This window comes from Sturnira hondurensis, unplaced genomic scaffold (assembly GCF_014824575.4).
Source record: "Sturnira hondurensis isolate 20B ecotype Veracruz unplaced genomic scaffold, ASM1482457v3 Scaffold0014384, whole genome shotgun sequence".
Taxonomy (NCBI): Eukaryota; Metazoa; Chordata; class Mammalia; order Chiroptera; family Phyllostomidae; genus Sturnira; species Sturnira hondurensis.
Window position 1 is genome coordinate 38,904,709 of NW_028087015.1, and position 27,800 is coordinate 38,932,508.

The following is a 27,800-nucleotide window of genomic DNA, read 5'->3' on the forward strand; positions in this document are numbered from 1 at the left end:
GTTGTTTTCAAAAGCAGGACCAAAATATTAGCTTCAAAGAATTATCTTTAATCATTTTAGAGCAAGTTAATGTGCATAGCACTTTAAAAAATGTAACTTAATTAAATGGATTTTTATTAGCTGGAGGAATAACATCAAGCTATTTACTGACTGCCCAAGGGATGAGTAAGTTAGAACACTCAAAAGTGGAGAACATAAAAATAACCCCAGAGGGGTATGCATTTAAATAATGAACAACAGCATCATTGTGCGGAGCCTTTGAAATGCTTTTCCTAGTTGCCTAATGGAGTAAGTTTTCCTTAAAGAATTATCATATTAATATGATGGAGGGAAAAACTTGAAAAATTATTCCTACAACTTTATACTTTCTGATGTTGTGATTAAGACTCAGTGGAGTGACTTTAATCATTATAATATGACCATGATTCTTTCCCAGTGGATGTGGACTTCATTATCCATCTGTGAAGACCCGTCAGAGCTTTTCTCCGAGTTTTATTGGAATCAGTTAGCAGTCTATTTAAAGGAAATCCAGAGATCTCACTGGGCCTGTGAGTGAGACAGGAAGAAGTTCAAATTACTGTCTAAATACTTTTCCTGCCCCATTTGTGGATCCACGAACTCTGACCTATGAGCATTATTTATGCGTGGATGTTGTCTTAATTCCTTCACTCTCTTGGTTCTTGAGCTCTGTCGGGTCTGAGTTCATTGTACTATTAGTTCTTTGTCAGTGGCTCTGGCCTTTTACATGGTAGTTGATGTCAGCGTCCTTGGCTGTGGATTGTGAGCTCTTTGAGGGCAATGACTCTCTCTTGACCCAGGTTGTATGACAATTTTGATGGTTGTCTTGATGATAAAGTAGTTTGTGCCTTTGATTTAGAATATACTCCTGACTTCCATTTAGCATAGTCTAAGACTTAATTGTTGGGAACCACCCTGCCTGGTTTCAGGAGCTGTAACTGCCCCATGGCTAAGGCTGAGTGAGGGACCTTCGGACCATAAGCCACTAAGGAGACAAAGCTTATCTCCCTGGCAGGAGCGCTGCTTCTGCTCTTTTTTCCATAACTGGCCTCCAATGCTTGATCAGTTGGCCAGTGACGGGTAAGAGTCCCCAAGCAGGGAATCGCCTAAGCCAGGCATGATCACGTGGAGGCCCCAGGGAAGGACTTGGGGGGCTATGGAGAAAGGGAATGATGGATCCTCGCCCCCCAGCTTTGACGAAGCCTGAGTCCTCATTCTGTCTGTGAGAAGTCTCCTAATCTCTTGCCTCCTCTGCCTGACTTAAGCCTGAAACAATCACAGAGGGGGGTGCAGCCCTGTGCTGGAAAGGGCAGGTTCTTTGGGAGATCAGGCCTGAGTAAGAATATGTAAAATCCTGTGAAACCTGCTTTGCTAAGAATGCTCTCAATTAAATGATAAAGGTCCAAGCAGGAAAAGAGTTTGTTCCCCAAACAAACTATTTGACTAATAGACCCTGACTCAGAATAAGCCCTAATAGTTCTTTGTATGCTACCTACTGTTTGATCCTTACTGCCTGACAATGATTAATGAGCTATAACTGTATTCCTGCACAAATCAAACCCAATAAAAGCCTGTCTGGGCAAGGGTCAGTGTGCTCCCCCCTTGAGGGAGTAGCCAGGCCATCCCTTTTCCCCCACAAGACTCGGCAGTCCGTGTGAATGTATCTTATCTTATCCATGACACCGAGGAGACTGCAGGCTGGTGTCTATATCACTTAATGATATTGCAACTATGCTTTCCAGTTGCTTGTATCATATCAAAACAAAGTAATAGCTATTGTTCACCATCATTGCCTGGGTACCAGCAGTTTGAGCACTTTACATTTATTATGTGATCTAATTCTGAAATTGGTATCATTTTCTCATTTTACAGATGAGAAAATGAAGGCTCAGGGAAGGGAAGTAAGTCTGCTGTTGTGCACAGTTAGAAACAGTAGTGAAGCCAAGGGACTTGGGTCTGTCCACTCCAAAGGCACTGCTTTCGGTCACTGTCTCACGGTCCTTTCTTGCGTCCCCTGGACGTTTGCATGTGCTACTGATCTTCTGTGTCTCTGTAATATGTATTTATTTTCTGTTAATAGAATGCTTATCGAGAGTTACCTTAATTCTAATACCAAACCATTGAAAAACAAGCATTCACTGATTTGTCTTCATTGATTAAGGAAAATTAATTCTAAAAATATCTTACGCCATTTATCTGACCTCAAAAAACCTGTGTTAATGCTATTTTGTGGGAGTGAACATTCCTGATAGTAACTGTCAGTGTTGATACATTTCGTATTTCCATAATAATTCTTCTATAGCTATGTCTTATGTCTTAGCCTTTCTGATGTAGTATTCACTAGTTTTTGATAAATAGGCTATTGTGTGGTTTTTTTTCTTTGAGAGAATGATGGAGTTAAAAATAATCACAATAATAATTTTAAAAGAACATGCTGACATTTAGATCTAAAGACTTTCTCCTCTAGGCTATAAAGTCTTAAAAGTAGGTCACACTTTGGACTTAAACTCTGAACAGATACTTGCTCTCTGTATGAGCTTACCTTTTGATCTTACAGCACTTATTCTTGACTTCAGTAAATTCTGTTGTCCTTCCAAATTTGGAAATACTCTATGAAATGAAAAATCACTAGGCACTTAAGGGAGATAATTAAAGAAACAAGTTTATACTTTTCCATTCTGTCTGCTTGAAGAGTTGGAACTTTTCTTCAAACAGTCGTTTAAGCTATAAATATGAGGCAGTATAAAGTCACAGAATTTTGTGCTCACTTCAATGAAATGAGACATAGTGTAGCATCCTTAAAATTCTACTTAGCATTACCTTCTATTAAGCAGAGTAAAGCAAGTAAGAGAGTGTTTGAGGGCTATCCCCTCGACATAGCCTGCTTCACTGAGTTAGCATGATTGACATTTCGCTTGGCTTCCATTACTCTATTCATTACAGTGAAATTGCTGTGGGTCATTTGAACTGTTTTTCTTCAGTTCTACCACCACCACAAACCACTGAAGAACATGACCTTTAGCCTTTTCTCTTTCATTTCTCTGATTCATAGCACACTTTCTTATGCTTGGAATTTCTCTTCCAGATTCTCCTGCCCAATTCTGCCTAGTTCCAGTGAGTATAAACCTCAGGTTCACTTCCCTGTATAGGAAGTAATCACTGAAATGCTTATTTTTGCGACCTGTTTTTTTTTGTTGTTCTGTGTAGTCATGTAAACTATGTTTGAAAGGCCTGTTCTATGGCTGGAGAAGACTGTGGGGTGGAGGTGCGATTAAAGGCTGCTTTAAGTGTTCTAGATCCAGCAACTTTCAGTGGGATATTTGATTTAAACATGCCAGCAGGAGTTTGGAAAGCATGGTTACTAGAAGTGTGGTACCTATTTACTTAGAGTAGGTCTCCCTTCATCAGAATAAACTTACTGCATGTATGTAAAGTTCACAAGTATTTGTTTTAAGGTCAATTAACTGGTAATGATTTATTTCACATTTTAATGTCTTAGCCCACTATTCTTCTGTTCTTTCCTATATCAACTGTAGTTTTCCCTCCAAGATGCTTCGTAGAGTTCTTTCTTTTTTCCCCCTTCTCCATTTCTTCATAGTCTTATTACAGAAAGTAAGTTAACTACATTCTTTAAATTTAAAAAATAAGGATTATATTCTTTGTCCTATTGTTATTTTTTTTGACATTCTGTTGCCAAGATTTAAAATAGGAATGCAGAGAAGGCATTTGAAAATGAGCATATGGATTACGATCCTATATCCAGATATTTAAGAGGTCCCATTTGAGATGTTCTCAAAAACAGTATTTCTAGCACAAAACTGTCCAGATAAGACACATACCAGGTGCTCAGAACAACCAGGAAATGGGGAAGTAGAATTAGAATCAGAAACCAGAGCCCTGTTGGAGGCACAATGCCTAGGAGGGCCCCTCGACCACGCATTTAGTCCTGACTCACAAAGTGCCGACTGGAAAGGCTCCGTCCTGCTTACCTAAGGATGCGTAGGAGGAAGAAGAGCATAAAGGGAGAGCAATAAAAACCTCACCCTGTAGCTGTTTTTATGTCTCTAGGTTCTCACTGCCAGCTTCTCGTTTAATTCCATCAGAGGTTCATAAATAGAGAAAATAACTCAGCACTTTCAGTTCAACTAATATGGACTGCATAAGTACTGCTGGTACTTCTGTTATAAGATTAAGAGCCAGATCCAAATATGAAAACAATTCAAAACTGAAGACCAGAATTATGCATATATGTTTGCTTTTTGGTGAACAATAAGTGATTTGTTACCCAAAGAGAATGAAAACTTATTTGCTAATTAATTTGTAAATCCAAAGTACTTTGAACTTGTAATGATAGTTTCTATTTCTATCAAATAAAGGATTAGACAAGAAATAAAACATTCTTCTTTAGGAAGTGAACATTATACTTTAAAAAACACTGTCAAGAAGGAAAAAAAACACTGTCAAGCTTTAATTTTTCATGATTCCCTTAGGCATTTTGGGAAATAATCTTTAGAGTTTCCAAAATCTTTTTTAAAAAAATTTAATTATTGTCGAGTTTCCAAAATCTTTTAACCGTCACTGAAATGGAAAGACAAGATAAGAGATCATTCCCTCCAGCCCGAGGCTGCGCTTGGTTCCTTAGGCCCTTTGCTACTCAGCACTTTCAGGGAAGGTGGCGGGTTAGGTGGGGTCTTTCCCAGCAGCATGCTGTGTGACATGCGACCGTCGTGACACTGCACAGACTGTAACCAGACACGGGCAGTGAGAGGCTGCCTGGACTCTGGGAAATTTCTCATGAGATCTGAAAGCAGAGCTGATGCTTGTTCTTCTAGGTAGCTCATAATTTATCAAAGAAAAACACCAGCTGTGCTTTCTTTGATAACCTGTGATATTTCCAACCTTACTGAACCATGCCTCATGTTAAAATGAGCTGAGGAACAACTGAAATGTATTTTAAAAACTGTGCTAGTCAGTACAGTAAGTTCAGTGTCTTTTATCCTGTGCTGTGTCTGTGACACTTGGGAACTCATTTGGCCCCTTTTCCAAATTCGCACTGTCGTACATCAACCACATGTCCGCGTGTTCACTCTGCGACATAAAATGCTAAATGTTGATACTTTTCTCATGAAAAGAATTTGTACTTTAGCTTTGAATGCCTCACATAGGAGGCACACAATAAATATGATTCACAGCCTGAAATGTGTGTAAAAGAGACATTTCCAAAATATAAAATAGTTGTTTCATGGGAACAATTTGCTTTCCAGTTTTCTCTCCACAAAGAACCCCCCATATTTAAAAAAAGTTCCTCAGTAAATATATAGAGAGATCAAATAAAAATGTTTATTTTGAACGGATATATGAATAAGTCGTGTTCTTCAGCAGCTTTTCTTACTTTACTTGCTTGACTCAGGCGGTGATGATATCTGCAGTGCGTGAGGAACCCTTGCGCCCTGTTTCTAAAAGGCCTTGTCTTTCAGGCACGTTGAACTTCCTTCTGTTTCTATATAAATTTACAAAGCCACTCTACTGTCAATTATGAGGCTATAATTTTACAACTCACTGTGCTTAATCTGAATATTGACTTGAACTTGCTAACTTTTTTTAGAGAATAAAATTTGCCTCCCCCCCAAAATTAAATTTTCTGCAGACAAAGAGCTACTCTTTTAGTGATAATTTGTCAGAAGCTAAATTGTTAGAGGTCACTTAAAAATGAAACATCAACGAACAGGCTTAGTATTCTACACCAAATTTTTGTCATCTGAAGTTTATCTATAAAAATAGTGATTTGAGGTATTGTTGTGGTTTTGATGAAGCAGTACCATGAAGTCGAGCATTTGCTACTTCTTCGTAGTTGGTTATTCATAGGATTTTGAGTTATAGACTAAATAAGTGTGTTTTCTTTATGAAAGGAAAAGTAATTGGGTTTTTCAAATATAAATTTTATTTCTGTATTTAATTTTTTTGGTAAATTGTGGTGTAAACATACACAGTAGAATATTATTTAGCCATAAAAAACGAAACCTTGCCATTGGTCAGAATGTGGTTGAACTTGAGGGCATTATGCTGAGTGAAATAAGTGAGGCATAGAAAGACAATTACCGTGGCCTGAGGTGGGGGAGGGGTGGGAAAAGTGGGGGAATTGTTTTTGTTTCACTGTTCTTTAGTTTAAATAAATTGATTTAAAAAATGTTATAGCAAGAATTTTCTCTGGCATTTTTTTCTCTTCTAAATTTCATTGATCCTATTGAATTTTGCTCCTTATGATCCTGTTGACTTTTACTTTTAAGACTTTAACTTGCTTTCTATTATTAACATTGTCAGTGGACTCTGAATGATTTGTGAAGTGATCTTTAGAAATCACATCGAAATGACATAAAACAAAACAATGTTAATTTCTAATGATAAACTCCCTCAAAGCATATTCCTGTGCCCAACTTTATAAAAGTCAAATCAAATAGAATTTCCCAAAAGGTATTTTAAGAGTGCTGTGTGTACTTTAGCAAAGCATCACGTAGCACAGGGTGCCTGGTCGGAGACATGCAGGCTGAGGGCAAGGGCGGGCGGAAGGCAGAGAGTGAGCCCTCCAGGCAGAGGCCTAACACAGAGGGTGGATGTGTAAGGGACCATCAGAGCTTATCTAGAGCCAAGGTTTTCATTGGGAGAAGCAGGAAGTATGACCAGGAAGCTATGTTTGGGTCAGACCATGGAGGATCATGAACATTGTGGTGCCTGATTTTAGACATTCATTCATTCATTCATTCACTTTCTTAACCATTTACCTATTTACTTTCTTATTTTGCAATGTCAGTTCTCAAAGGTCTATGCATTTGGAAGTAGCATGATCAGCAGAAAGTGTGAGACAGGTTACTTGGTGAGGGTATATAAGACTGCTGGGCTGAAAGAAAGGAGCCCTGCTTACCTTAAGTGATTAGAAAGATGAAAGCTTGGACGAAGCAGAGGAGCGTGGTGAGAAGTGGGACTTGGGGTCTTGGGCAGGGTAGTGAGTCTTTCTGATCCTGAGGGGTTTACATGTGGACAATGGGTAGAGTAAAAGTATATTTCCTAGTGGTCTCACGGGGTTGTCGTGAGCATGAAATGTGATAGCACACATACAAGTGCTTTGTAAACTGTGCAGCTCGTGTCCATTCAGGCCGATACTACTTATTGTACTATTGGGATTGGTTGGCAGCTCAGGAGGTGTAGGCCATCGTACTAGTTACTAGAAGGAGGCACTGGATGTGAGAGGGATACTTGGTAAGGATCAGAGATGTTGCTTGGTGACTGAGAAAAGTGTAGTAGGTTAACTGAAATACGGAAGGCAGGACTGGGAGCAGGCTTAGGGGTAAAAATGTATGAGTTTAATTCTAAGATTGTTGATTGGAAGAGATGTTCGTATATGTTCGGAAATGACAGTATCATTAGACATAGAAGGCTTTTCTAGAGAGAAAGTCATGGAGTAGAGTGAGACAGAAATTCGGGGATCATTTGCATAGCAGGTAGTTGAAACCATGCATTCATGAGCAGTAGGTGTGGAGAAGAGAGCAGGCAAGTTCAAGGACAACACCGGGCAGATATTTGTTCCCTCCCAAATTCTCCCTCAGGTGCTCTGTTCCCACTTTTGAGGAGGAAAAGAAACTGTCCTCTCCAACTCCCTCCACTTCTCATCCACCTGCTGTTTCTTAAAAATACTGTCTTGAAACAGCAACACTTGCTTCAGCAGAGCTTCCCTGAGGGCTTTCAGAACATCACTCAACAAAATGTGAGCAACACTTGCTTCAGCAGAGCTTCCCTGAGGGCTTTCAGAACATCACTCAACAAAATGTGCTTTGTTTTTGTAGGGGCAGAGTGTTAAAGGAGGTAACTGGCTATTTATCACTCCCACTTTGAAAGGGGAGAGGGCATCTTTTCATCTCTGGATAGGTCCCGCTCCTACTTCATGTCTTGTGCTGATTTGGGGGTCCTGGTACTGAAGTCAGTGCAATGGTGAAAAAGGGTGAGAACCAGTGAATGTGGCCCTGGGGACAGGACACGTATTGCAGTGTAAGTCCCCTACTCTGGGCCACCTGGCAGGACTGAGCAGGCTATGCCTGTCACGAAGGCCCTGGTAGTCTGACCCCAGTAAGTCTTCCCTGCCTGACGTGTTGCATTTCTGTGTTCCAACCAAACAAACGTGCCGTGGACTCTCCCACCTCCGCTCCTCCGACCAGGCGGTTTCCTCAGCCTCAGTATCTCCTCCCCACCTTCTCCGCCACGGGTAACCGCTCTCCTCTCAAGGACCAGCTCAAATGGCGTCTCTGTGAAACTGCGGCTGGTCTGCCAGGAGAGAAATAATCGTCCCTTTCTTTGGTTTCCACCAGGTTGTTATCAGGTATGGAAAAGAGGTCGAGCTCCAGAGTCAGACATTGTGCTTACCCTGGGTATGGCATATATCTATTTTATGGAGATTGTTTTATCTTGTAACCGTAAGACTGAGTTCTTTCTTTGTCACTCATAGAAATATGAATTGCATACTTGTATACATTTTTGTTTCCTTTGCAAGATTAGGAGGTTCTGGGGGTCAGGGCCTCTGTCGCAGTTATCCTGCTTCCCAAGGGGCTAGCGCAGTGCCTCATATGCAGTAGAAACTCAGGGACTGATTATATGGATTGAGGAGCCATCTGGTAATGCGGAGCAGCGGCAGCTGTCGGGTCTGTTCCCTCGAAACCGTAGTGCCTTCAAATCCAGACTGGAAAGAGTAATACTTTGCTTGGTCTCCTTTATACGTTACTGCCCATTTTCTCTCGGGCACGCTCTCACAAAGATGGAGGCATACGCACCTTAATCACACTCTCCTCACTCAGACTGCTCACCCTCTTCACCTGAGTGATACGTTTATACCCAAATGGTGAAAGAGGAATTAGGACTAAAAGTCATGTAGAGAAATGTCAGGAAGCCTAAATTTTGCCATTTGTTGTTTAGATGACTTGTTTTTAGTTAAACAGTGATCACCCAGTCTCTTTAAATTATGAAAATGGATTAATGTGATTATAGGTTAATGCTCCCACACTATTTCTGTTTTACAATGAAAACAGAAAATATTTAGGTATCCGTGTTCTTATTTTCCCATAGAATGTTTTGTTTGCTGGTAAATAAGGTTTATATATTCACAGAGGATGCATTTCAGGGGAAATTCAAATGGAATCAACTCTCTAATTCTAAATGGTAGTGAGAAGGGTCAGCGTGGATCATCTCTAAACACACTGTGCCCTTTCCTAGTCTTTGCCTTAGATAATAGGGTTCCTTCCTGCTAGAACATGCCTTGCCCCTTTCTCAGTCTGGCAGCCTAGTTTTCCTTCAAAAGGAAGCAAAACTTTCCTTCCTTCCTTAGGCATTTTACCCCAGTAAATACCTCCCTGCCCCCAGGCAGAGTTAGCCATGCCTCTCCCTCTTTGCCTGGGCGAGGGCCCTTAGGGCTCTCGTCCCACACTCCACTGTGAATTCCCCTGGGCTTAGAGCTTGGAGGAATTAATGAGTAAATAGCCAAAAGTCAGGTGTTTGACAAGAGTGATAGGCTAGTGGCTTGCCTTCTCCCAACCACTTGCCAGCCGTGGCTTTTGTTTTGTTTAATTTTAAGCCCCCCAAAGTGAGTTAAACTGGGGGAGACCGAGCTGGTATCACGGAGAATTGCCGGGTGGGGAAAACCTCCACACGTCTGGTGACCAAGGTGTCAGAGTGGGGTGCTCTGCGTCAGCAGTAAAGGAAAAGCGTGGGTGGGATGGGGCGGTTTTCCCAAACACCGAGCACATTCCCCGTGAGCCTATTGCTGCAAGGGGAAAATAAGGGCTGTTGGATCTTTTAGTTTAAGAGAAGCTGTGATTTCTTGAATGCCTGTAGATTATTTAAAATCTTTTGTTTCTCCCATTTTCTCTTCTTTTTCGATTAATAAATAAACAAAAATACTTTAAAAAATAATTTTCCTCTGACAATTACTACTTGGCCAATGTTCATTTTTGTGGTTTTAGTTGAAAAAGTCACATCACTGGGATCATTAATGAATGTAATGAGCAAAAAAATTTAAGAAGTTTTTAAACAAGGAAATATACTTTATTTTTGCTTTTTTACAGAATGTATTGGGGTGACTTGGGGAAATGTACATTTTAAAAATGAAAAACGTTATTAAAACCCTTACAATATCAATCGGAGCATAATCATCTTGCAGGTAGGGACAGTGCTGTTGCCTCCGTTCCTGCAGCCTGGCATAATGCCAGGGACCTGGAAGTCAACCAGTGAGCGTTCGCTTCAAGTCGATTTCTTTTTTTTGTTTTTTTGTTTCTTTTTTTGAAGGCATGAAATAACACTTTGGGCTTTGATACTCCTTTATAATCTTTAGGCACTGTGGAGTTATTTTTATTTTATTTTTAAAAATTATTTTATTATTGTTCAAGTACGGTTGTCTGCATTTCCCCACCCCCCACCTCCCTGCCCTGAGTCCACGCCCCCTTGATTTTGTCCTTGGTTTTTTATGGTTGTTCCTGAAAACCCCTTTAAGTTGATTTCTTACGTGAGCGTAATTGGGACACCTGCTTTTTAAAAATTACTTTCTGCTATGCTCAGAATAAGAAAAATATTGTTACTATTATTTTTAGTTGTGAAACCATTTTCTCTAATAAAGTATAAATTTTAAAAAGGAGAAATGTTTTATTTTGTCATTGAGCTGTCAAGTTAAAGTTACGTTTCACTGACCTCAACTTTGACTTTTGGGGCAAAAACACAAATTTAAACCAGTTAACTCTGGGGCATAGTCCTTGGAGAAAAGGCCAAAAAAATTATTTGACTTCTGCAACATATATTTTCCAGGATTTCAAACTGTATGTTTGTTCTCTGCCCTGCAACCCCAGTAGTGTGGTTCCTTTGCTTCCTTGTTCTGGCTGTAAGTCCAGTTTGATAAAACCCACAGTTTTGCAGGTTGGCTCCATTCAGATATATGATATACATCTCCTTCTTGGCCTTCTCACCTTTGGTAATTGCTTCCGTTTTCCTGTCCAGTTATCTGTGTCATTTCATCTCATCAGGTATTTTCAAGCTTGTTCAGCTCGTCTCTGCTCACCTTATAATCCCCCATCCCTACTCTATAGCTCCCCTCCTTTCCATGGAAAATGAAAGGGCAGTAGGCTGAACTTCCTTCGGGCTCTACACCCTTGTCCGTACAATGTGCGTCTCCATGGTCCCTCAGCCTCCTTCCTTGCAGTCTCCAAGAAGGAGGTCTTTCTCTTCTAGCTCCTCACTAATCTGGCCACCTGTGCGCTTGATCATGTCCTTCCTGCTTCCTCTGAGACCTAATTCTATCAGTTGCTCCCTTTCCTATATTTTTATCCTTTTCATCCCTATTGATTCCTAGAAAATATGCTCAAGTTTCTGCTTTTTATTTAGTTGGTTTAACAAAAGCCACCTTCAACTCTTCCTTTTTTTATTGTCAGGTTTCTACCCCGCATAGACTATATTGGCTGTGTCCACTTCACAGACTCATTGAAACTGCCCGTACCAAAGTCACTGACGCAACTGAAGTGTCTTCAGCCATCCTCTTTCTTCATCTCTCAGCTCCTGGCCCTCACTAGTTCCCCTGGACCACTGCAGGTGTTTCTGAAGTCGTTTCCCTGTCCTCGGTCCTCCCTCTTCCAAGTCCTCTTTCCCATGGCTGCAGGGGAATCTTTTAACTTACAGATATAATCAGATTACTCCTTTCTTCTCAAAACCCTGTAAGGTCTCAACATTGCCCATAGGTCACAAATTTAAGCTCCGCAGAAGGACATATGAGGCCACTAATAATTTGACCCCCAGCTCCTCAGTCTTCTCTGCTACCGGTCTGTTCTTCATATCACCTGTCATTCCAAAGCAATGGGCTTTCCACACGTCTGAGTCTTTTCTATTCTGAGGCTTTGTTGGGGCTACTTTTCTTTATATACCAGTGATCTTCCACTTTGAAGACCGCAGTCAAGAATTGTCACCAGGCATTACCTGATTTCTCTTTCCTCCACTCCCAGTATATCACCATTATGCTGCTGTGGTAGAGTTGACCATCATTTTGTGGGTTTATTGTGTAGTTTGTGGATACTTCCATTATTTATTCCACTGTGCATTGTAAATACTTGTTTTTAGGCTTGCCTTCCTTTCCAGACAGATCTCCTTGAGAGTAAGGAGCCATTTTCCTGATCTGTTGCTCATTTGTAACACCTAGCACAGTGCCTTGCACATAGCAAGAACTCCATAAATATTTGTAGAACGAGTGAATGAACAGTTGGGCTAATTTTAGCAAGTATGCATTGGTGTGCCTCTGTAGGCTCAGAGTTATACTTTTAAAATTAGGTAAGTTTTGGCTTGTTGGTCTTTAATATCACTGTACTTAATGCTGGCTGCTGTGTCATATAGCTTTTTTATTTTTATTTTTTTATTGTTTGTGTCTTATAGTTTTAAAGAGATGTAAAGAACAGGGAAGAAGATGTATATGTGGCTAGTGATTTTATATGACAATCTTCGTATGTTCATGGTGAATTGTATAAGCTCATCCATATATCTCCTTCCTAACCAAATTGTTCAGAATCAGAGAAGAGATTTCATGAAATTTATTATTATTTTCCCCCGGCTTCTAGTCTCCCTCCCCCCCATCTCCATGCAGGTCCGATGCTTTCGTCTTCTGTTCGTGACCCTTCAACTCCTCGTTTCCATCTCTTCCTAATTTAGGAGTGTTCCAAGTCTCCCACTTTACAAAACTGAAGATCTTGTTCTAAGTGGGACTTCTTTTGAAAGGTCGTTCTCCCTCGCAGAACTGGCCTGCGTCCCTCCTGCCCCTGTGGCTGATAACACCCACTGTCTCCGCTGCCCGCACAGGCTCCGGAGCATAACCCAACAGCACGTGGGCCGTGTCTGTGTTCAGGGAGCCAGTCTCCTCCAAGCACCTGCTGCACAGGCGCAGAAGCGGATGAGGGGTTTGAGCCCTGGCTGCCAGGGGAGCAGAGGGGTTGCCACAACAGCCTTGGCAAACAGCCCCCGAAGTCCCCAAGAAGCACCAACTCTTGCTACTGGAAAATCAAAACTAGTAAAGGACTGTGCACTTGACCTTAGCTTTGTCTTGTACATCCCTGTGTGGAGATTAGACTGTTTTCTGCAGCAACTGGGCCATCTTTACAAGAGTACATTTGAGATTCAGTCAGCTTTTGAAGGTTATGTATTGGAGATTCCTCTGGTCTCTCAGAAGTTGCTTTGTAGTGGAGTTGGATTATGCTCCCCTTGGAAGCTCGGTCTTTGACTGACATTGATGAGCTTGGCTCCAAGGAAACCCAGCATCCTCTTTGCCCTGGCGCCACTGGGCTCGCCACCCGCCTCCCCCCACTGCCCTTCCTCCCCCTCCCTTCTCCACCACCTCTCCATCCCTCACTTGAACTGGCTGCCAGAGTTCACAGACAGCTGGACAGAGAGTGGCTAAATCTGCCCAGCTGCCCGGGAAGCTTGGCGGCCAGGCTGAGGGAAGGAAGCATCGGCTCTCTTTGAAGGTCGGCTGCCAGTGAATCTCAGGCAGCTGGACTTCAAAGGGGGCACCGCCGGGCTTTCCCTCCTGTCTCGGCAGGTCATTCCGTGGCGCTGTGCTTCCGGTGTTGGCACGGTGGCTTTCAAGTTCCTCTTCAATTAAAGAGCTGAAGTGAAAGCTGCACTTGTGTTCACGTTTGGGTTTCTTATGTGGCATGGGCAGACTGAGATCTTAACCCCTGTTACCCTGAACTTGACAGCAAAGCCAGAGGCAGAAAGGTAACACCATACAAAGGGCGGCTAAGGAGATCCATGCAGTTAGTGGGATTTCCTCATGGCCAGTTGTAAGTTGTGTTACTTACCAAGTTTTAAATTACTTCAGGGACTTTAAATTACTTCAGTGAAGGCTGATCAACTTGTGCTTGTGGGCTGAGTGTAACTAGTGGCCTGGAATTGGGTTTAGTTGTGGATGACGGTTTAACTGTTCCCAGACACTAGTGTAGGGCCCACCCACCACTCCACACTTCACTCTTGCTGTGTGTCTGCCCCTTTCACCTCCCAATTCCGTTGGTGATCGGGGGAAGGACTGGTTTAGGCAGGAAGGAGCGAGGGTGCGGCAGAGTGCAAGCCCAGCCTAGATGCAGACGGGGGTCAGAGCAGAGGGAGCCTGAAATCGGAAGAGCTGTGAGTGCATACATGTGTACTGGTGGTCAAGAGTGCAGGCCCTGGGGCCAGGTTGCCTGGGTTCGAATTCTGGCTCTGCCACTCCCTGACCACGTGACCGGGACCATTAGCCTTCTCCTTCTGCACCTCCATGCCCTCCGCGGAAAGTGAGGATAATAAGAACACTTGTTTCGTGAGGGCATTGGCAGATTCAAGGGGTTGATATGTGCCTTGGACTTAGTACCTTGTAGCCCATGGTATATGCTTGGTAAGTGTGAGCTGCTGTCATGGCCCAGAGCCTGTCGACTGGGACTAGAGGGGTGTGACAGGCGAGGCATATGACTTTCCCGCCTGAGTGTGGGTAAAAGATGGCTTACGCCTGCCTTAGGTGGGATTTGTAATAGAAATCTTTTTTCAGAAATTCTTAATAATGTTAAAAAATGTCTTATGTAGATTGAAGGAGAAGAAAGTTGTTTCATGTTCATTTTGGGCCCTCACTGTAATAATCTTCACAAATCCAAAAGAATTCTGGGAAAGCTTGGTAGTATGTATGTGTGCACACGTGCATGTGTTACACACATGTAAAATACATATACATGTGTACTAATGCACACATGTAAAATAATGTAAATAATAGAGGTGTTTTACTGAGGAGCAGTTTCTGAAGTTAGAATCAAGTTTTGGCTATTTGCCATGACTATATACTAGTCATGTGTCTTTGGTAAGTTACCTCGCAAAGCCTTAGTTTTTTGTTTCTAAACTGACAGAACAGTTACACACCTCAGGAAGTTTTTTTAAAAAATATTTTATTTATTTATCTTTTAGAGGGGAAGGGGAGGAGAGAGGAAGAGAAACATCAATGTATGGTTGCTTCTGGTGCATCCCCTGCTGGGAACTGGCCCCTGCTGGGAACTGGCCTGCAACCCAGGCATGTGCCCTGACTGGGAATCGAACCGCGATTGTCTAGTTCACAGGCTTGTGCTCAGGAAGTTTGTTTTAAGAATGGGATCAGAAGAGGAATGTTTTACGGCACTAAGTAGCACCACGTTACGGCAATAAGTGTGCTTTTGTCATTATCACGGTTGTTGCCACCGCTGTTGGTGACATAGTTAGAATTATTATTGAAGCCTTTGGCTGTGTGATGGTGACTTTGCAGGCAGAGTGTTTTTCCTGAGCTCTTCGTTCTCTCTAGATCAGTGGTTGGCAAACCGTGGGCCACCAGCCTGCCGCCTCTTTTCGTGGTCGAGTTTTATCTGAGTGCAGGTCCACCATTTGTTCACATGCTGCGTGTGGCTGCTTTCCCGCTACAGCAGCCATAAGTGAGCAGCCTGGATGTCTTCCGCCTGCCCCTTCCAGAAAACGTTTCCTGAGCCTTACTCTGAGTTTGTGTTTCCTCGATCGAAGTCCAGAAAACATTAGTTCTGTCTGCGTTAGTGAATACTATCTGAAACAAATGAGAAAAGTTCCAGAGGCAAGTAAGCTTTGGAAATGTTAAAGAGCTTGATTTATCCTGGAACTATTATTTCAGAGACTCGGCCTTGTAATATACTGATGTGCTCTGTGAATCTTCAAGACAAGGCCATGGTATGCAAATGAACTCTAGTTTCCCAGACTCACTTGGCTGTGGAAAGACCCCCGCCCGCCACCCCACCCCTGGGTAGGATGATGTTACACACAACATCCTCTGGGAAAGCCTGCTTGGGGCTGTCTCTCCGGAAGGATTTTCTTCTTAGATCATTCTTCTTGGTGATTTAGGTGATATCCTCATTGGGAAACCCTGCAGAATATCCTAGGAGATTCTGTGTAACCTCATTTTATCCCCAGAAAAAAATTGTGTTTCTTTAAAATCAGAGCAGCAAAACTACCAGGGAACAACATACCCATCTTTACATGAGTCTCTGTGGTGTCTACAGATTATAAAGGAGTATCAAAGCCCAAAGTTTTATTTCATGCCTTCCTGAAAGTCCAAAGCTCTGGGTCTTCTGTAGGGGCTGTAAGATTTTTGACATCTAAATTTTTGGAGCATAACTCCACAGTGCCTAACTAGTATACCAGCCGGTCTCAGCGAGTTTGTGAGAAGAAAGGTGAACGTGAAGGTAACTTGCACCTTAGCCGTAAGGGGTCTGTTTTACAGACTGAAGTGAACACCTTGGATTTCAAGTGGCAAGCACATGGGGAGCCAGAAGATTCCAGAGCAGTGGAGTCATACTCAGCCTGTGACTCACACATCTCGGTGGCTGAGCTTCCACTGCAGCTGCAGTGTCCAGCTGGTCATCAGAGAAAGAGCCCTAGGTAGTAACACACTGCAGTCGCCAGGTTTGAGGTGACTGAGCAGGCATGTCATTGCAACATTGTCTAGTGACCAGTGAAGGCTGGGCTATCTCTTGGCCAAACATAGTTGGAAAATAAATGCTAAGTCATAGCTGCTTTCTGATATCACAGACTTACAAAGTGAGCCTGAGCTAAGGCTGGAGGACTCTGCTAGGGAGTTCAGCTCTCATCACAAAGAAATGCCCCGTCTGTCTCTCTCTCTCTCTGTGTCTGTCCCTCTCGATCTCTGACCTGGGAGCTTCCCACATGGCAGAGGCCAGTTCTTAGTCATCTGATGCCCTCTAAACCTGGCTTTAAGTTGATGCAGTAAGTGTTTTATGAAAGAGTAAACGGCTTTAACATGTTTCTCCCCCTTTCCCAACTTGTATGTCATTGGAAGAAATTTCCATGCTGTCTCTTCCTCTATATACCTCAGTGTTGTGTGTATAATGGATCCTCAGTAAATGTGTTTGACATTGAAAATGTGAATTCTAAAAAGTCAGTGCCACACTTGTATGGGGGATGATGGATAGAGTTTTCAGAAACCTCTGTCAGATATCATTTCTCTTTTCTCTAAATGATTTCTTTTAAAAAAGGAAGCAAGAGGAAGAGGGAGAGGGGAGAGAGAAGGGAGGGAGGAGAGAAGGGAAAAACATCTTGGCTGGAACAGTTATCTTTTTTTGAAAGGTTAGAAACTTGGATAGCTGTCAACCTACTATGAAATATATTGTTTCCTCGAAACATGCTCAGAAGGTCGGAATTTCACTTGCTGTATTTATTAAGGACGTTCCTCTCGTAGCACCACGATATGTGATGCAAAACATACCTTACTGTACTCTCTAACTCATTGGGGTTCTTGGAGTTCAGATGACGTGCCTGGGAAAGGAAGAATCTGAGGCCGACCCACTTGAAAGAAAGATCAGCAATGTGGGGAAAGAGCTTTCATCTTAGTACCATAAAGAAAAGCAACTTACACACAATTCCCCCTTCCATGTTTCCAAGCATTTTCTTCTCTCATTCCAGTATCGTCTGCTCCAATCCTTGTCTTATTTGGTGTCAAAGAGTGTATAGAAGAAATGGCTGTTTTAATGCTCCTGTAGTATCACTTGACTCATAATAGGGACAAACACTCACATAATGTTTACTCTCTATCAGGTATTTTTCACATTCTTTATACGTTGCATCAGTTAACTTTTGCTGCGTAAGAAACTACCCTAAAACTTAGTAGCTTAAAACAACAAACATTGTTTTTCACAATTCTGTAGGTCAGTTGGGCAGTGCTTCTGGCCTGAATTGGCTTGGCTGATTTCTCCTGGGTTCTTGGTTGCGTCTGTGGTTAACTAACAGTAGGGCTAGATGGTCTGGGGGGCCTCACCCACACTTCTGCTACTGGCTGGGTGTCAGCTGGTGCTACAGGGATGACTGAGCACATGACTCTGGTTGTCTAGGAAGCTAGCTCCTTCTTTTCCACAAGGTGGCTGGGTTCCAAAAGCAGCAAGACAGCAAGTTCCAATGTGCATGCCTTTACGGTTCTCTGCTGTGTCTGGTTTGCTAATGTCCTCTGTTGTTACAGATGCTAGCAAGCAGATGCTAAGGCAGCATTGGGTGCATAAGAGATTTATTGTCAAAACTCTATATGGGAAAAGTGGGTGGGGGACCATCGGAGGCTAGGGGTATCAGATGGTGATGCAAGTTGGACCTCTATGAACGAAAGAGGGAAGGGAGGAAGAGGGGTTGGCTAGGGAGGTTCCAAGGCTGCCACACAGTTATAAGAAAGCTTTGGCCAGACCAATGGGAAGTCCTTGATCAGAGTCACACAAGGCTTTATTAATATGCTCTGGCTGTGCCATCCCATTCAGCACAGCATGACAGTTTTGACTACTGAAGTCTGTAGCAACAGTCCCTTTGTGGAAAGACTAGAAGTATTGTCCCACTGAGTAAGTAGCACAGTGTTTTCTCTCAAGAATCTGGCTACCTCTACAGTCATTAGGCTGTTGATCTGAAATGAGGCTCAAATAGGGAAACAGAGTGAAGGAGCGTGTCTCTTTATTGGGGTGATCAACCTTAGCCCCTGCTTCCCCATTTCTCTCTCTTTTTGATTGTAGATATTAAGCAATACCTTTGTTATCTGCCCATCTCTCCTGCCCTTAGAAAAGCGATCTCCACAATTCTCTACACATCAAGCCCCCTTGCTGTACAAGACAGCTCTCTGGCCTTGTCAGTCATTACTAGTTATAGCCTTTTGGCTTCTAGCAACTGAACACTGCAACCTGGATTTTATTACTTTGGGCCTCATCTTACCCATGGACGTGAATGGCCTGGTAGTGACATTAGTCTGGGACTGCAGAGGAGAGCTGCCACTGAACTTCTTGGTGACCCTGGCTCCATCTGCCCTGTGCTTTCCTGGTGGCCTTGGTGAATGGTATTTTCTCTGGGCCCTCCCATGGAAAATAATGTTCTGTGTTTTCCGGCTTGACACAGTATATGCGTTCCAGCATGCCATGTCCCCCACTCTTCTTACTCTTCTCTCTGTCCTCTGCTAGGGCCATGGGGTGTTTTTATTTAATTCAACATCGGCTGTCACTTTTCCAGGCCTCTGATAGCACCCTAGCAGCAAGTTTTCTCCATCCCTTGGTGTCCTTGTTCAAAAATGTGTCTCCAAATTAATGACTCCTGCTTATCTAGTCTTATATCGAAGCCTCCTTGATTAAGCAATTTCAAAATCTACAGCTCAAGGTACTTCATGGCTCCTGCCAGTAGCTGCTAGCTAATTCTTGTATCACTGTTGGTGTGGAATCTCTTTCCTCCCTTATCAGGCCCAACCACTGCCCCAGCTGGGTGATGCTTGGTTTCCACCCACCGTAGTTATTGGCCTAGCAGCCAGGAGGTAGGGGCGTGCTCTGAAAGAAGGTATCCGCTGCCTTGTGGGGGTGGGACAGTTGTAGCGTCTTCTAGCACAAGGGAAGTTCTAGCTCTGGCTAGGCGGGGGTGGGCCAGCTCTGGAAGCTGTGAGCCTTCCAAGGGGTCCACAGAGCCAGCATGTATGGGCGTCCATCCAAGCATCTTCCCCTTATGTTTCAGGATCTCAGGCTTTCCCAGCCACGGCCCTGACCTTAGAGTAACAGACCTGCCTTAGCTGAGCATTTCAGTGTCTTTGGAGCTCTATAAATCTAACCGCCAGATCTGTTTCTCTTGTTGCTCAGCTGTGTCTGCTCTTCCATCGCAGCAGATGACGGCCCCTTGGAAGCAGCTGAAATGGCCCTCTGGTCCTCCCGCTTAGTCTTTCACTGTTAGTGGCCCTCGGATTCTCTTTGTCCCTCTGCAGGTGTCCATCCGACTTAGCAGTAACCAGCCAGCCTTGCTTTCTTTGCCGTTGTTCCTCCCATGTCTATTAAATGCCTAAAACAAAAGGCAGTTCCATTTTTAGTTTTCTGAGGAAATTCCATACTGTTTTCCACAGTGGCTGTACCAGTCTGAAATCCCACCAACAGTGCACTAGGGTTCCCTTTTCTCCACAACCTCTCCAACACTAGTTGTTTGTTTCTTTGTTTATGATAGCCATTCTGAACAGGTGTAAAGTGGTATCTCATTGTGGTTTTAATTTGCATCTCTCTGATGGCTAGTGATGCTGAGCATCTTTTCATGTGTCTCTGGACCCTCTGTATGTCCTTCTTGGAGAATTGTCTGTTTAGATCCCTTGCCCATTTCTTAATTGGGTTTTTTTGCCTTCCTGGAGTAGAGTCATGTGAGTTCCTTATATATTTTGGAGATAAAATTTTTGTGTGAGTTATCATTGGCTAATATGTTTTCCCATATAGTTGGTTCTGTTTTCATTGTAGTGCTGTTCTTTTTAGCTGTGCAGAAGCTTTTTGTTTTGAACACCAATCCAAAAGAACACATGCACCCCCATGTTCATAGCAGCACAATTTACAATAGCCAAGTGGTGGAAACAACCTAAGTGCTCATCAGTAAATGAATAGATCAAAAAACTACGGTACATTTATAAAATGGAATTCTATGCAGCAGAAAGAAAGCAGGAGCTCCTACCCTTTGCAACAGCATGGATGAAACTGGAAAGCATTATGCTGAGTGAAATAAGCCAGGTGGTGAAAGACAAATACCATATGATCTCACCTTTAACAGGAAGCTAAACAACAAAACAAACAAGCAAGCAAAATATGACCAAAGACACTGAAATAGAGAACAGATTGACAGTGACCAGAGGGGAGAAGGGAGGAAATTTCAGGGGAAAAGGGGAAGGATTTATAGGAACTAGTATAAAGGACACATGGACAACAACTAAGGGGGATAGAAATGGGAGGGAGGTAGGGACCACTGGTGGGGGGGTGGCTGGGATGGGAGTAAAATGTCCTTAGGAAAGAGAGAGGAAAGAAAGGAGTGTTAAATGTCCACCCACTGATGAATGGATAAGTAACATGTAGTGCAGCCATACAGTGGAATATTATTTGGCAATAAAAAGAAATGAAGTACTGATACTTACTACAATGTGGATGGATCTCAAAAACATTATACTGAGTGGAAGAAGCTGCTCACCAAAGATAACATATTGTATGATTTCATGTATGTGAAATGTTCAGGCAGGCAAATATACAGAGACAGAAACTAGATTAATGTTTGCTTAGGGCTAAGGGGTTGGGGAAAATGGGGGGTAGTTGCTAATGTCTATGAAGTTTCCTTTTGGGGTGATAGAAATGTTCTAAAATTGATGGTGGCGACATTCACTCAACCCTGAAAATACTAAAAAACATTGACGTCATACTTTAAATGGGCAAATTCCATGGTGTGTAAACTGTATTTTCATACAAAACTGTAACATTAAAAGAAAAGAAGGAAAAGTGGGGTTGTGCACAAAGAGTCTTAGACCATAGCACAATGCCAAGGCAGTCTTAGGCCGATTAGGGGCCCCGCACAGTTGCAGAGGCGGTAGGAGTGCCGGTCAGTACACTTTCCCCAGTGGGCGATCTGGGAGGCACACACGTGTGTCTCTGTGTCCTGTGACCCTGTAAGTCACACGTCCTAGACTGAGGGTGTAGGGAAAGAGGTGCTACATCTGGCTGAGAAGAACAACAAAGCTCTACTGCGAAGGACTGTGCCACACCTGCACTAATTAACTCACTAAGTCCTCCCAACAGCTTGTGAAGTGTGCACTACTATTGCTCTCGTTGCATAGATGGCCTAGGGGGGCGAAGGGGGATTCACTAGCCCAAGATCAGAGAGATGGTAAGTGGTGGAGCCTGGATTTGAACTCGTCAGTTTGGCTCCACAGTCTGTGCTGTTTGCGTTATGCCTTATTTTCATGCAATATATTAATTTGAATATCATTATGAAACATTTGAGAATCAGTTGGAGAGCTTTTATTGTCCATACTAAAATGAAAGCTTCATGGAAATAAGGAGTTGGAGTTCCTGTACTTTTGTATACATTGTCCTCATTATCTTTTCTCTAAGTCTCCAAAATCAGAGAAACAGGAGGGAATTGTATCCAGCCTAGACCTATATTTATTTCATTTTTTATCTTGACACTTAAAAAAAATCTTGGCATATTTTTAATCCTAGTATAGTCAGTAACCTTAATATGTGATTGAAAATGCAGGATTGATTGGAATTTCTTGGTTACCACTAAGCTTGAAATGAAAATAAAGATTTATGAAAGAAAAGGAAAATTTATGTCAATTGAGGGGGTCCTAGGAATGGATTTGAGAAGACAATCAAATGTTATTGCACCTAGTTTGCTAGATAACCTGGCATTTGCTTCATCCTGCTCTTGGAGTTTGTGTTTTGGTAGCTGGTTGTATTTCAGCAGCTTTCTGAGAGGAGGTGCCCACCGCAGACTTACTAAAAATCTGTGGTTTGACACAAGGCAGGGAGACAAATATAGCTCCATTCTTTAGGTTTTGGGGAGAAAGGTAAGAGTGGGTCAGTGTGTAGAGCATGCTATTTAAAGATTAATAAACTCGGAAACAGAAAGATTAAGTAATTTGACCAAGTTCAGACTAAAATGCAGTAAGTTGAAATTTTAGGTTAATTTGACTTGGCTCTAGAACCAGGATTCTTTCCTTGGATTTTTCTCTATCTTCAGCCTAGCAATTCATTTAAATTCTTTCACTTAAAATAGTTTGTTCCATGGTTTCTATTAATTACAAAACATATTTTAATCACTTTGAGGGCTGTTTTCCTTGTCCTTGATAAACACATTCTAGAGCAGTAGGAGGATATTGGGGTCTCGGCCGCCACCAGGTGTGAACTCACTGGCCGTTGGCACCACAACGAACGTCTGGATGATCTGGGGTTTCAGGCAATGAAAGGTTTTGTATTTTAGGAAGTGGCAGACATTGTAGAATATTTTTTAAAAATGCAGTTAAGACTTTGGGGAAGACATCATATTTTCCTGTGAGAATTTGGCAGACAGCATTAGAGAAGAAAAATGAGAATTAGCACAGCCACAGAAGGCAGAACCAGGAATCACAAGTAGGTGTTAGAAGGAGGGTATCTTGGACCCAGTTTAAGAAAGGTGTTCCCAGGTGGAGCCACCAGAAACGGGTGGCATTGCTCGTTAGGCAGTGAGTTCTGTCCTGCCCAGAGGCCCCACAGCCGTCTGCTCGGAAGGGAGATGGGGACGCTTTCACCAGCTTGAGCTTGTGCTGCGTGATCTCAGAGAGGGCCTTTAAAACTCCAGGGTTTTGTCCATGCATTTTCCATCACTGTGAATGTTTGAGGCTTGATACTCTCTAAATCATAACATAAGGAAACCAATCCGAAGGAGTTAATAACTCAGCTTCCCTGAAGAACGATGTTCTTTGCCCAGGATGACTGTAAAAACAGGTAAAGGAGAAGGTGCCGTTTCAGGTTCCCACACTAAGGCGAAGTGTTTTTCAGTCAGGCTGACTGTGCTAGAAGCGTGAGGGTCTGTCATCAGGGACTGTTCAAGTGTGGATGTTCCATGCAAGTTCAAGACACCCTCTGGCTGTCTACTTTATTCCATTGGACTGAACTTTTGTCACTGCATAAAGTGAAGTCAGCAATAGCAGCGCACTTTTGACACGCAGTTCGTGAGCCGTCTGTCCATTTGAAGACATTGTCCTCTTTATTTCATTAGGTCCTTTGAAAGAGGAAACAGATTAGATTATTTTGAGCACAGTCTCTCCCTACCCTTGCCATATTAGTTATTATTAGTATGCAGCCATTTGTTGTGACTTGAGAGGGTGTTGTGCTAAGATATAAATCTGTGTAGTAGTAGAAAAATACCACGGGAAGTCAGAAAGACAGTCTGGGTCTTATTTTTGTGGCATATAGTCATTCTTTCTGCATTATAAATAATGAATTGTGAAACTTTCAAAACACCCAACCTCCAGAATAATGGCCCTTTAAAGTGTACCTACATGAGGCGACATCAAATTGTAGCAGATGCATGTCTGGTGAAGTCCTTTCTTACTAGATTAAGGCAAAATCGCCTTTGGTCAAAATCCCATTTTGTATTCAGTTCATTGTATTGACTTTACAGTCACCTGTTAGATCCAACAGAAGCTTTTCTTAACTTTTGAAACAGATCACTTTTCCTTTACTGCATCACCACATGGCATCTTTAAACTCTGGGACCTCAGTCAACACAGTAAAAACACGAGGGAAGCGGGACACATGCAGGAAGCAGCAGCTTCCCAGCCCGTCTCGTTCCCCCTCTCCCTGGAGCAACAGGGCTGGAACTGGGTGCCAGGTGGAGCCACCGGCTTACTCCCCGGCTGGTTCCCGTGATAGGGTTCCTCTGGAGTCTATACCTTTTAAGGTTCTCTCTCCCGCTTTACTGGCTTATGTGTGTGTGTGTGTGTGTGCATTTATATGTATATGTGCATTTGTGTTTTTAATGTTGGCATTCAAGATCTGTTTTGTCCTATTAATGATGAAATGTACGTATTGACCCACTAGTCAAATTACAGAATACATTCTATTTCCCAGGGTTTGTCTTTCCCTGAAGAATGATATTGTGCTAAGTGACCTCAGAAGTCACCTAGCTCAATCACTTAGTTAATAGCAGGCTGAATTATGGTCTGGAAAGGCTAAATAATTTGTCCCTGGTCACCGTGCTAGTTTTTGACTGAATTAAGTATGGATTTCGGGTCTCCTGTCCCTCGCCCAGTGCTCCCTTTTTGAAAAAGATTTTATTTACTTATTTTTTTAGAGAGGGGAAGGGAGGGAGAAAGAGAAGGAGAGAAACATTGATGTGAGAGACAAACATCGATTGGTTGCCTCTCTCATGCGCTCGAGGGGCGGGCGGTGGGGTCCTGGCCTGGTCCTGGCCGGGAATCAAAGCAGGGACTTTTCGGTTTGTAGGGCAACACCCAGCCCACTGAGCCACACCGGCCGGGGCTCAGCACCCAGTTCTCTTTTTATTATACCACACTGCCTTACCATTCACAAAATGTGGGTCTTCCTTCTGTTTAGATGTGGCTTTGTCCTTACTAGTGTTAAAAACAAAACATTGAAAACAAATTTAAAAAAGAACTAAGTTGATTTCACTGAGCAGCCAAATTTAAGTGTAGGACTTTTTGGTACTGTTCCTGCGGCGAAGTCTTCCAAAAGCTTTTTTTTAGATTTTGGTAGTTTATGACTTTGATGAAATATAATGAGGTGGCAAATTTTTGTTACTGAGGTCGGTAGCAGAGTTTCGTTTTTCCAAGGAAAAAAAGGTGTCCAACCTGTTCTCCACATGTGTGCAGTTACTGTACTGGGAAAACTCTTTAGCAGCTCCCATTTGCCCTCAGGATCGAATCTAAGCCCTTAACCTGGCCTACGAGGCCGCTGGTGGTCTGAGCCCTGTACAGCCTCCCCTCCCCTCCCCTCGCCCCTCCCCTCCCCTCCTCTCCCCTCCCTCCAGCTGGGGTTGGCCTCTTAGTTCTTTGAATGCAACCAGCTCTTTTATCTTAGGACCTTTCATTAGGCATGTGTTAGTTTCCCGTTTTTAACAAATCACCACAAATTTAGTGACTTAAAAAATACCAGTTTGTTATTTTAAAGTTTCTGTAGATAAGAAGTGTGGCATGGTGTGGTTCATTTCTCTTTTTAGGGTGTCATCAGGATGAAATCTCAGCGTTGGTCCAGGCTGTGACTCTCATTTGAGGGCGGGGTCCTCTTTCAAGCTCACTGATTGTTGGCCAAATCAAGATCTCTCAGGTCCTTGACACATCTTTAAGTCAACGCTGGCATGTCAAACACTTCCTGACTTTGAGTTTTTCTGATGTACTACTCTCCTTGGCTTCCTCTTCTGTCCTTAGCCAGCAGGAAGCTCTTCTTTTAAGGGCTCATGGGACTACTTCACTCCTGCCTGGTTACTCCAGGATAAACCTCCCTGTTCTAAGGTCAGCTAATTAGTAACCTTGATTATACCTGCAGAGTCCCCTTTTGCCACGTCGAGTAACATATTCATGGGCATTACACCAGGGGCCAGAGGGCGTGGGGGTCGAAGCGCCACCTGCCACAATGCAGGACTCAATGACGGGAATAGTCTGTCTTGTCCCCGTGTCTTGCTTCTTTGCCTGCCAGCTCTTACTTTACCCACTGGGTCTCTGATTTCCGTTTGCCCCATTTGCCCCCTGTTCTCAAGTTGGGGTTTGGAACCCCTCTTCAATGCTCAGGGATTTCTCTGTATTTCCCCCTTGTCACTTTGTCAAAGTGACCACTTGTCACTTTGTATGCTCATCCATATACTTTCGGGGGACTGTCGGTCAGCTCTGTGGGGAGAAGGCATGTTTGTCTGTGCGTATCTGTGTTTCTCTGCCGAACTCTGTGTCTGCCGTGCAGTTGATGGCTGATTTCTTTAAAAAGGGTGAATCAATGAATTCATTGTACCTATGAAAGGCAGAAGCATGATAATTGTCTTTGATACGAATTTCTAAAAGTATGACCCAGAGGAAGAAAGAGGACCATTTTAACTCAAGATGGGCAAATTATTTTAAACAAACAGCCCTGGCTGTGTAGCTCCATTGGCTGGGATGTCATCCTGTACACCAAAAGGCTGTGGGCTCAATCCCTGGTCAGGGCGCATACGAGGAGGGACCCCCCCCCAAGACAAATGGAATTATTTTCTGGAGGGTGGGCCCCTTGCAGTATAGCCTTCTCTCACCGAGTGAGTGTTATAGGAACCCAGCTGTATCAGTGTACAGCTGGCATGGTTGTGAGAGGCTGTGTTCAGCTTCAGTGAAGTTTTTTGGAAGATTCATTCAGCACATTTGCCCACTCCATGGCGGGTGAGTTATGAGTGCACCTGCCCACACTGCACTGAGTGTTTAGCAGTTTTTGATCAAAAACATCCTGACCCTGGTGCCCCACCTCCCTGTTCATAAGTTCTTGCCCTAAACAATTTCTTCCCCCAGACTAAAAAAGTCCTCCAAGGGAAATGTTTTGCCAGTGAGAAGAGGTAAAACAAAAAAAACGGTAGGAGCGCAAAAGGCATCTAAATCAACGAGTTCAAAAACTGTTTTGAGCAGTGGAAAAAGTCTCAATAGGTATATTGCATTAAATGGAGAGTACTTTGAAGGTGACTGAAGTTTAAACATGTAAGAATAAATACACAGTTTTCTTTATAAATGTCAGGTTTTGGGGAGATTCCCCCTCATACCTGGGTTGTGGGTTTGATCCCCGGTTGGCCAGTCAATGTTTCTCTCTCTTTCTCTCTCCCCTTTCCCCTGCCTTCTTCTCTCTCTGAAATCAACAAAAACACATCCTTGGTTGAGGATTAAAAGAGGGACCTGCCTGCTTTCGTGAGGTAGTGCACTCGTCATGCCTGGACGCTTTTAGATGGAAGCTCCATGGTGGGAGTCGACGATGTTGTTGGGAGGCTGACGTGCGTGAGCTGTTTTGTGCGCCATCCTTTGTTTCCGTGGGACCAGTGGAGAGGGCTGGCCTGTATTCTTCTGCCTGGGACTCCAGGGGAGAGACCCACATGTTTTCATCATTAGCAATGTCCTGTGCATTCACTGTGGAGAGGGCCTGCCTGGTGCATCTGGGATCACTGACTCTTTAGTACTCTGGCCTGTGCTGGTCACTGATTCATAACTGAGTGGCAAGAGCAGTATAGCAAAGTTACTTTTTATAGGTCCTTAACTGTGCCCAAGCAACACTGGAATTGAAAAGACCGTTAACACCCTTTAGTAGAGGAGGGTAATGCGGTGTTTAAGAGCAGGCCCCTTGGTTCACGCTCCCAGCCCAACTGCTCACTAGCTGTGTGGCCCTGGACAAGATGCTCAAGTCTCTGTGCTTTGGTGAAATGGAGATGGTAATGGTAGAACTTACCACTTA

At 43.2% G+C, this 27,800-nt stretch overlaps 1 protein-coding gene across 2 annotated transcripts in view; it reads left to right on the forward strand.

Annotated features, from left to right (window-relative positions):
• The window catches only part of WDR70 (WD repeat domain 70), a 221,689-nt gene that overhangs the window by 147,787 nt on the left and 46,102 nt on the right, over positions 1 to 27,800 (forward strand). The window lies entirely within an intron of this gene.